Consider the following 11,676-nt stretch of genomic DNA (forward strand, 5'->3'; position numbering starts at 1 on the left):
TACCTCTCTACAATCAGTGGATGAGCTTATTGATAATGGTAACTGGACATGGAAAACAGAACTTGTTCGTGAAACATTCCTAGCCCCAGATGCAGAAGCTATATTGAATATACCAATCCGCACTAGTGGTGGGGATGATTTCTTTGCTTGGGCTTTTGAAAATTCAGGTGTGCACTTTGTCAAGTCGGCGTACCGTGCTCTTGTGAATCAAAAAGAGAGTGTTGCTCTAGAGGAAGGGACGGTTACAACCTCAAAATGAGAACAACAGATGTGGACATCTCTCTGGAAGCTCAAAGTTATGCCCAATGTGAGGGTATTTTGGTGGAGAGTTCTACGTGGAATTCTCCCTGACGAAGCTACCCTCAAGCATAAACACATTAAACCTCTTAGCCGTTGCAATGTTTGTTTGGCTAGAGCGGAGGATCTCATGCATGCATTGGTCTCATACTCCCATGCATGCAGATTTTGGGATGAAGCGAAACATGGTTCAACTTCCATCTTCCAAGGCTGCATCCTACCACTTGGGCGAGAGATATTTTATGTGATGAACGGTTCACGGATCAAGTTAGAGCGAAGATTGTATCGGTGATGGACTCATGAGAAGGAGCATGTGGATCCGGTGTACTCTATTCATCGCATAAGAGAAGATCTGGCCCTGCTAGATATCCCTATTGCACATGCGACCATACTTCCAGGTCCCGATTGGCGACCCCCTGATATTAGATTTATCAAGATAAATGTTGATGGTCAATAAACTCCGAAGCAGGACTCACTGGTGCCGGCGGTGTAGCTCGATCATCTACGACGTTACTTGCTTCATGGTATAAGCCACATGTGGGAGTTACAGACCCACTCATTGCCGAGGCCTTATCACTAAGGGAGGGAGTTCTCTTCACTTGCTTGCGGGGATTCTCACATGTGATAATGGAAACCGACTGCCTGGAGATTGTGAATATCTGGAACACTCGCCACAACTCTCGTTCGGTAGCGGCTCCTTTACTTATAGAGATTGGAGAGCGTGCCATGTCTTTTGATTTTTTTGTTATCCAGCATGTAAACAAGTCTGTTAATTTCCCAGCCCATCTTTGTGTGAAGCGTGCCAGCTCACTGATGACGACTGAGAGTTGGCTCGACTCTGAACCGTCTCTTTTGTTTGAATAAAGCTCTCATGATTTCCGGAATGATCCTAGGAGCTCTTTTGTTTGTACCGGTCTTCTCGGATGTATGCGATGTTGGTTGCTTTATAATATAAAGCGGAGAACTCTTTTTCGTCGAGAGGGTGGCAAAAGCTTTGCGACTTTTGCAAACATTCTGTAGTATAATGAATCTGACGTTGCACCAGTGTTCTGGTCGCAACCTTGGACATTTTTATTGTACCTCGCAGCTGGTATCAAACTATCGCCGAGTTTGTTGCCTCGATCATTGTATTTTGCCGAACAAGTGCCCAAGTTTAGCCAAGTTTCTAATGTAACAAGTTGCTTTCGTATAATCTAATACAGAGAATTTCAGCTTCCCCGAGTTATAATTTTAGTTGAAATTCCCTGTATCTTGTTTATTTTTATATGGTTGTGCTTGGCAGCTCTGCTCTTCAGCCAGGAGTGCATTTGTAACTTTTCTAACCATCATCAAACATAAAGAAAAGGAAGAATTACACCCCGCGGTAAAATGATTAAGACTGATTTTCTTCTGCCAATCTATACAAATAACACCATCAAATTTTTGGCACTTTCCTAATTATACGAGATATATACTGACTTTGTAGTATTGACTGCTTCCAATTCGAGGAAAATGAATCATATATCATGGTAATAGTTGGTCTGACGTGATTCATATTGTGGGGTTTAAGTTGAATCATATCATCTCTATACATTTTGTGTTAGTGAACCTCGGTGAAACACAAGTGCTTATCTCCTTTGTTAAAAAAGTGTAGCTGTTATGACCGGTTTAACGTATAACCGGAGGAGGCTCACTGGGCAGTAGTTAGGGGCTTGGCCCACAAGTTATCTTAGGCTATTCGTTTCGAGGTTATAAATATTAGTTGCAAAACACCTTTTGGAGATTAAGCAATAAAGATATTTTCTATCCTATTGCCCTGCTCCCAGAGGAGCCGGAACCTAGCCGCCACCAGCCCTAACCTCCGCCGCCCTCCTCCTTCCTCGCGACGGCGCCGACGCGCCGGAGCTCGCGCCCTCGCCCCCAACCTCTGCTGTTCTGCCCCTATAACCTAAGGAGCAGAGCTGGTATCAGGTACCCGGATTTCGACCATGTCCTCGCCGCCACCAAATCCGTCGCCACCCCCACCACCGCCGCTGCCCACCAACTCCCCCACCACCGTTGCCACCAACTCCACCGCCGCTGCCGCCGCCTCATCGCCGAGCGCCACGGCCTCGCTGACCCTTCCGTCGGCGCCGATCACCGCTGCCCCCGGCACAACACCGGGCCAGGGCCAGCCACCGCCCCCCTGTCCAAAATTCGCCGCCATCGCCTCCCCCATGCCAAACCATTTTCACCGGAGGCCATGGCCGGCGTGCTCAATGACCTAGTCGTCGCAGTTCCGGGCATACGCCTCTGCTTGGCTAGCCCGTACGGGCCGCCCCGCCACTACCTCCGGCCGTTCCCGCGGGACAGCCGGCACTGCCGTGGTACTCCATCCCCGCGGCCATCACTGGGATACCCGGCGCTCCCATCGCCGGCCGCTTCGCCACCGCCTTGGCCCCAGTGGCCGCCGCCGGCGCTCGCGGCGCCACCCGCGCCGCCAGCCGCCGCCCAGGGCCCGCAGTGTTCGGCCTGGCCCGCGCCATCCCCCGCCTCGCCGTCCCTCTCGGCAGCCACAGTGCAGGTGCCGCCACCGCCACCGCCCAGCCCTAGCCTAGGCCGGTCCTCGCCGGGCGGACTCCCGATCCAGGAGATCCTTTTCCCATCGTCCCCGTCTCCGCTTCCAGGCTGGCTCCACGGGACGTCGCCTCCGCCGCCTTACACAGACGCCCGTTCACCGTCGGGTTCCCAGTTGCAGCCCGAGGCGTCGGGCGCCACGGGGACCTACGCCGGCCTTCCCACCATGGACCGTGCGCCGTCCTCAGCCCTCCGCACCGCCGAGGCAGTGGGCCAGGGCGCGCCACACCAGCAGCCGCCCCGGTTCGCCAAGATCGACTTCACCACTTACGACGGCTCGGACGACCCGCTTAATTGGCTCAACCAGTGTGACCAGTTCTTCCGCGGGCAGCGCACACCCGCGTCGGAGCGCACTTGGCTGGCTTCCTACCATCTCCGCGGGGCCGCCCAGACATGGTATTACGCCCTCGAGCAGGACGAGGGCGGCATGCCCCCGTGGGATCGCTTCCGCGAGCTGTGTCTTCTTCGCTTCGGACCGCCGTTACGCGGGAGCCGCTTGGCCGAGTTGGGCCGCCTGCCTTTCACCTCCACGGTGCAGGATTTCGCCGACCGCTTCCAGGCACTGGCGTGCCACGCGCCAGGTGTGACGGCCCTACAGCGGGCGGAACTCTTCGTCGGCGGCCTTCCCGACCACATCCGCGTGGACGTCGAGATGAAGGGGCCCCAAGACCTTCAGATGGCCATGTACTATGCTCGGGCGTTCGAGCAGCGCGCCCAGGCGTTGATGCGGCCATCCGCGCCCCGTGGGGGCTGACAACCCCCCCCCCCTGCCCGCCTCCGACAGCACCTGCGTCGTCCACTGCAGCCCCGGCGGCCACCCCGGCCCCGACGCGGTAGTTCAGGCGCCTTACTCAGGCGGAGCAGCTTGAGCGCCGACGCTTGGGACTATGCTTCAACTGCGATGCGCCCTATGCACCGGGCCATGTCTGCCCGCGCCTCTTCTATTTGGAGACAACGGACGAGACCGAGGATGACACCCCGGAAGATGGTCACGGCACCCCAGCCCTCGCGGAGCCCTCACCGGCACCCGCGCCCGCTCCGGCCACCGCCCTCATTGTCTCGCTTCACACGCTGGCCGGCATCCGTGATGAACGGACGATGCTCTTACCGGTCATGATCCATGGCGAGCGCCTGGTGGCCCTCCTGGACACAGGGTCCACGCAGAATTTCCTGCCGGAGACCACCATGCGGCGCCTCGCATTATAGCCAACCGGCGGGGAGCAGTTGCGGGTCACTGTCGCTAATGGCGACCGTCTACGCTACCACGGGCTCGCTCGCGATGTGCCCATCACTATCGGCGACGAGCACTTTACCATCACCCGCGCCGGCATCGACTTGGGCTCTTTCGACTTCATCCTCGGCGTCGACTTCTTGCGAACTCTTGGTCCCATTCTCTGGGACTTCGACACGCTGACGATGACCTTCTGGCGGCTGGGCCACCGCGTTCGGTGGGACGGCATTGGGGGCGCCGCACCCGCACCACCACTTCAGCTGGCCGCGACCACCGCCGAGGCCGAGCACCCGCTCTTGGAGAACCTTCTGCAGCAGCACGGTGACCTCTTAACCGAGCCGCAGGGGCTTCCGCCCGCCCGGGCGTTTGATCACCGTATACATCTTCTGCCAGGCTCCGCGCCGGTGGCGGTACGTCCTTACCGCTATCCACAAGCTGCAGAAGGACGAGTTGGAGCGACAGTGTGCGCTCATGCTCGCGGCAGGCATCATCAGGCTCTCCACCTCGCCGTTTACCGCGCCAGTGCTTCTCGTCCGCAAGTCGGACGGCACGTGGCATTCCTGCATCGACTACCATGCCCTTAATGTTGTCACACTTAAGGACAAATTCCCTATTCCGGTGGTTGATGAGCTACACGGGGCGCACTTCTTCACCAAGCTCGACCTCCGGTCAGGGTACCACCAGGTGCGCATGCACCCGGATGACATCGCCAAGACGGTGTTTCGGACTCACCACGGCCACTTCGAGTTCTTGGTGATGCCCTTTGGCCTCACCAACGCCCCGGTGACCTTCCAGGCTCTGATGAACGACGCCCTACGGCCCTACTTGCGTCAGTTTGTGCTTGTTTTCTTTGATGATATTCTGATCTATAGTGCGTCTTGGGCAGAGCACCTCCAGCACGTCGCCATCGTCTTCAACGAGCTTCGGGCACACCATCTTCATCTTAAGCGCTCGAAGTGCTCGTTCGGGATGCCTTCGGTTGCCTACCTGGGCCACGTCATCTCGGCCGACGGGGTTGCTATGGACGCAGACAAGGTGGCGGCCATCGCCGCCTGGCCGACACCACATTCTCCGCGGGCTCTTCGCGGGTTTCTTGGCCTTGCCGGATACTACCGGAAGTTCATCCGGCAGTTCAGCCTCATCGCTTCGCCACTCACGCGTTTGTTGCGCCGCGACGCCTTCGCCTGTGACGAGGAGGCGACGGCAGCATTTGAGTCCCTCAAGGGGGCCCTCACGACGGGGCCCGTTCTTCAGATGCCGGACTTTGACCACCTGTTCGTGGTGGACTGTGACGCCTCGGGTGTGGGGTTCGGCGCCGTGCTTCATCAGGGCGATGGTCCTCTCGCATTCTTCAGTCGGCCCTTCGCCCCGCGCCATCTCAAGCTCGCGGCGTATGAGCGGGAGCTCATTGGCTTGGTGCAGGCGGTGCGCCATTGGTGGCCCTATCTGTGGGGCCGGTCTTCCAGATTCGCACGGACCACTACAGCCTCAAGTTCTTGCTGGACCAGAGGCTCTCGACCGTGCCGCAGCACCAGTGGATTAGCAAGCTCTTCGGCTTCGACTTCTCCGTCGAGTACCGCCCGGGTCGTCTTAACACCGTGGCCGATACCTTGTCCCGCCGCAACACTGACCTCGACTCCACCACCGGCGACTCGGAGGGGAAGGCGATGTGCATCCGCTCAGGGCCGACTTTCGGCCTCTTCGCTGACATTCGCCGGGCCACGGCGACCGCTGCCGACGCGGTCCTCCTGCAGCAGCAGCTGGCTGCCGGCGACCTGGAGGAGCATTGGCGCTTCGCCGACGACCTGCTCCTCCATCGGCGTCGTGTCTTCGTTCCGGCGCATGATGATCTCCGTCACCAGGTCTTGCTGCTAACCCACTCGGCTGGCCATGAGGGTGTGCAGAAAACCCTCCATCATCTCCGCGCCGACTTCTACATTCCTGGTGATCGCGCCCTGGTCCGTGATTGGGTGCGGTCTTGCATGACGTGCCAGCGCAACAAGACGGAGACGTTACGGCCGACTGGTCTTCTTCAGCCCTTGGACGTGCCATCTCAGGTCTGGGCAGATATCTTCATGGACTTCATCGAGGGCCTTCCCAAGGTGGGAGGCAAATCGGTCATTCTCACGGTGGTCGACCGCTTTTCTAAGTATGCTCACTTCATCGCGCTAGGGCACCCATACACCGCCGCGTCCATGGCACGTGCCTTCTTCGACGGTATCATCCGTCTGCACGGTTTTCCTTCTTCGATCGTCAGTGATCGCGACACGGTGTTCACAGGCCATGTCTGGCGCGACCTCTTCAGGATGGCGGGAGTCAACCTCCGCTTCAGCATGGCCTTCCACCCCCAGACGGACGGCCAATCTGAGGTGGTTAACAAGGTGATTGCCATGTATTTACGCTGTGTTACAGGTGATCGGCCTCGAGCTTGGGTGGATTGGCTCGCGTGGGCGGAGTACTGCTACAACACCTCCTATCACTCCGCCCTGCGTGCAACACCATTTGAGGTGGTCTACGATCGGCCGCCTCCGGCTATCTTGCCGGTGGACCCGAGGACGGCACGGACGGAGGCCGCGGGCGACCTTATTCGCACCCGTGATGAGATGCTTGTTGAGCTCCGTCAGCGCCTCCTTCAGGCCCAGCAGCTGGGCAAGCATTACTACGACGACCACCATCGCTAGGTGGAGTTTGCGGTGGGTGATTGGGTGTGGCTGCATCTTCTCCACTGCTCTACGCAGTCACTCGACCCGCGCGCGAAGCGCAAGCTCGGTCCTCGCTACGTTGGAGCCTTCACCATCTTGGAGCGCATCGGGCAGGTGGCCTATCGCCTTCAGCTGCCGGCCGGCGCTCGCATCCACGACGTGTTTCATGTGGGGCTGCTCAAGCCTTTTCGTGGAGAGCCACCGACGGCTCCACCCGCGCTTCCTCCGACCACCAACGGACGTCTTCTTCTGGAGCCCAAGAAGGTGTTGAAGGCGCAGCTCCGTCGCGGGGTGTGGTTCGTCTTGATCCAGTGGGCGGGCCTTCCGGTGGAGGAGGCTACTTGGGAGCCACGTGATGACTTCCGCCACCACTATCCAGACTTTCAGTTCGAGGACAGCTGTTTGTGCAAGCGGGGAGAGATGTTATGACCGGTTTAACGTATAACCGGAGGAGGCCCACTGGGCAGTAGTTAGGGGCTTGGCCCACAAGTTATCTTAGGCTATTGTTTCGAGGTTATAAATATTAGTTGTAAAACACCTTTTGGAGATTAAGCAATAAAGATATTTTTTATCCTATTGCCCTGCTCCCAGAGGAGCCGGAACCCTAGCCACCACCAGCCCTAACCTCCGCCTCCCTCCTCCTTCCTCGTGACGGCGCCGACGCGCCGGAGCTCGCGCCCTCGCCCCCAACCTCTGCTGTTCTGCCCCTATAACCTAAGGAGCAGAGCTGGTAGGAACCCTAGTCCTACCAGTAGCAATTACAGGACAATGAAAAACATCTATCACTAGCTTGCAGATTCCTATTTTTGTTTCCATTTCTCTTCCAGCATAACTTGTGAACAGTGCCATGCTTCTTCAGTTGGGCTGGATACTGGCAGAGCACAAGGCATCGTCAGGTTCTCCCCATCATCTCATTGTATTTTGCACAAAATTTTCCTATCTACTTCTCTGCTATGCATTTTTCTTCAGAACTTTTTCATTACAGTTCACACCTTTTTGGCAATCGGAGATCATCTGCCCCTTATTTTGAATTTTTCAAAAAAAAATCGCCTTTGACTGCTTACTAGTGATCTCACAGAATGCTTCCATTGAAAGGCTTGCTGGTGCTGTAGTGCAGCGATGGCTTCCACTATCTATAAGCAGTTACGTGTATTCTTTGGCCACAATCCAAAGCAAATTCTGAAGTGAACTCCAAGAAATCTGATACAGGTTACATGGATTTGGCTTTGGGTGCACTCATTTCTCAGCGCATTATTTAAGCCCGTGTTTTTCTCCTCCTGTTTTCCTACGTTCTCTTCCTTGGGCTCTATACACCAGCTAGCCTATCAGACAGTCCACCTCTTCAAGATGTGTGCCCTATGGCACCTCAGAGTGAAGGGAACCTATTCATGAATGGTTTCCTCTGCAAACACCCTAGCACCATACTGGCTTCCGATTTCAAGACATCGCTTCTCAACCATGCCGGGAAACTAAACAACATGGTCCGGTCATCGACAAATATTATCACGGCTGCCGAGTTCCCTTGGCATGTCGATGGCACGGACCGACACCGGCCCCTACGGGGTAGTGCTTCCCCACTCTCACCCAAGGGCGTCAGAGATGATGTTTGTCCACGGTGGCAACGTGTTGGTCGGTTTCTTCGACACAACTGGTAAGCTGTTTCAGAAGAGACTATGTGAGGGGGATGTGTTCATCTTTCCCCGTGGTCTGGTTCACTTCATCATGAACTATGGTTTCCATCTTGCGACAACGTTCTCCGTGCTCAGCAGTCAGAACCCTGGTGTGGCTGGCATCACCCATGCAATGTTTGCGCCAGATTCAGATGTAGTTGAGGAGCTGATGGCCAGAATGATGAAGTTCGGAGAGATGGAAATCCCTGACAACAAGACTACTGATTTTCCATGGACTTGCTGACTACGGATGATAACTTTCATGTTTCTCTCTGGTTATGTATATAGACGGAATTTCAGTCTAGTGGGTATCTATACTATATGATGTCTATGCGACACGGTGTAGCTGATTAATTTATGTAGGAATCATAAGTATGAGTATCGCGACACACACACTGGAACCAAAACCTATCTGTTTACCTTACAGGTGTCTTGTTGAGCCTTGCCACGTTGATGATAATAATAATCCTGGGATTCAGAATAATAATAATAATCCTGGACGCGATGTATTATCTTGGTGTTGTTTCTATCTCATTAGTGTTGCATAAGCACAACCATGTTTTGCATCCTCCGGACTGTATGTATCGATCGCAGCCTTGCTTTTCCTTTTGCTTTACTCAGCGGAACTGCATGCCCTTTTGCTTTATAGTAGTATTGTTGCCTTCTATTCCTTGCAGTTGGGGAGGCCCCTTGCCATTTGAACTGCATGGCCTTTGCTGCACGTGCAAAAATGGCAAATATATGGGTAAAGAAAGATAAATACACTTTGCCGGGTGTCGTGCTCACTATTTGCCGTGTGTAGTACTTTTGGGGAGTGCTCGGCAACGGAGTAGCCTCGCATAGATAGCTCTTGGCAAAGACCCCAGTAGCCGAGTTCCTGATGAAAGAAACTCAGCAAACACAAAAACACTCGGCGTATAATAATTTTTCATCGTAGTGAACAGAAAAATACAAATGGCAAGTTGTCGACACGATTGCTTAGACTTCAATCCTATGGAGTTTCAACTGGGTTTAAATATACGACCATAGGATATACGCTTAGATGCATGCACATAGAGATAGGGTTTGTAAGTTCAGAACTACTACAAGAGAATATACGCTAGCCTTTGGGCTCAACAAGTCTGAGTTTTTCCAAACGATTCTCCTCCAGATAAGATAATAAACGAACAAATTTCCCCTGATAAAAATAATAATACACGTATATGCCCCGGCAGATGCAGCCGTCGCCTTCAATCAAGTAGAAACAAACCACGTGTGTTCCTCCGTCTATCTAGGTCTTGGCGGCGTCGACATGAAACGCCTCCAAGTCCAACCCAGTGAGGAGGGCGCCGTGATGCCCCGCCGCCGTAGCCCGCGCCTCCATCCACAAACCCATGCCGGTCCTCAGATCCACGCCAGCGAGGAGGGAGCAGCAATGGTCCGGCGACGCCGCACCTCGTCGGAGGTGCCTGCTTCCCAGCTGGATAACGAAGATATACTCTGGGAGATCCTCCTCCGTCTCCCGTCCCAGCCGTCCTCCCTGCTGCGCGCATCCGCAGTCTGCAAGAGGTGGAGACGCCTCGTAACCGACCTTCAGTTCCTCGGCCACTTCCGCGCCCACCACCGGACGCCGCCCCTCCTCGGCGCCTTCGTGTGCCGCCGCCGCGGCATGGCCACCGAGTTCGCCCCTATTCTAGGTCCTCCTGACCGCATCCCTCCTGAGCGCTTTGACCTCGGAAGCTGCAGCAAGTGGCCTGCTGATCGCCATGTGCTTGATTGCCGCCACGGCCGTGTCCTCGTGAAAGACAACCTGAAGCATGAGGTTGTTGTGTGTGACCCCGTCACAGGCGAGCAGTGCCGCGTGTCCATTCCGCCGGAGTTCAAGAATACTCGTGCCCACATCCACGGGGCGGTGCTCTGTGCAGCTGCCGACCATGACCACGTGCATGGCAGCTGCCACTCTACCTCCTTCAAGGTGGCCTTGTTGTCCATCTACAGGCTGGATAGGCGGCCAGTCGCCTGTGTTTACTCCTCAGAGACCGACACGTGGGGAAATCTCATCACAGTAGTGGAACCATGTGAGCCTCATGGTTTTCTTATTCCTGTGACTCTTATTGGTAATGTCCTTTACTGGAGCATACTTGAGTTTGATTTTGATAGGCAGAGTCTAGCTATGATCAAGGGGCCTAGTGGTATAAATAAACTCCACAGATCTCATATCATCATCAAGACAGAGGATGGGGGTGTTGGTCTTGCCGTATTATCTGCACCGAGAGTTCACATATGGCAAAGGAAGGTCAATTGTGAGGGTGTTAGCACATGGTTGTTGCAGAAGACCATTGAAATGAATAAAATTCTTAGGATCTCTCCTCGGATTAAGAGAAGTATGGGACGGCTGCTGGGGTATGATGAGGATACTGACGAAATATGTTTGTATATATATGGCAGTGTCTATATGGTCCAACTTAAGTCAATGCAATACAGGAAACTGTATAAAACCAATTATTATACAAACTATTATCCTTTCAAGAGTTTCTATGTGCCAGGTGATCTTTCATCCCTAGTCCTTATTGTACATATAGGAGTATAATCTGGATTATGTTTTGGACTTGATTGTTTGAATACTTCCATTTTCATTCTTAATTGTTCAATAACAATTTAAACTCAGTTACTACTTGCCCCTTTGCGAGATAGACAAACTTGTATCAACATTGTTTAGTATATGTTATCATTCAGTATGGTTGTGTTCACTCTTCTTAGATATCAAATCGAATGTCAACTGAGTAGCTCAGTTGGCGTGGTAGTAGCCTTTCCTACTATCTTCAAGTTCTGAAAAACCCGGTTGGCATGTTTGGAATCTCAAAGCCTTTTGTATTGTTTTATCTAGTACTCCCTCTATAAACTAATATAAGAGCGTTTAGATAACTAAAACAGTGATCTAAATGCTCTTATATTAGTTTACGGAGGGAGTATTTTTTTGTATGTGTTTTCCAGGTTCTAATCTTAGCATCTTATCGACAATTTTGGTGGAATCAATACTTCCTGAATAATAATGTTTTTTTTCACTTGTTCATATGCCCCCACCAAAATTTCACGACTAGAATTCTATCCCACAAAGCTAATGAATCTTTTGTCTATGTGACTCCATTTATTTTTGATCTGGTTATAATCTTAGCTCCATGTAAACAACTTCCATTTACTC

Source organism: Triticum dicoccoides, chromosome 3B (genome assembly GCF_002162155.2).
Source record: "Triticum dicoccoides isolate Atlit2015 ecotype Zavitan chromosome 3B, WEW_v2.0, whole genome shotgun sequence".
NCBI classification, from domain to species: Eukaryota; Viridiplantae; Streptophyta; class Magnoliopsida; order Poales; family Poaceae; genus Triticum; species Triticum dicoccoides.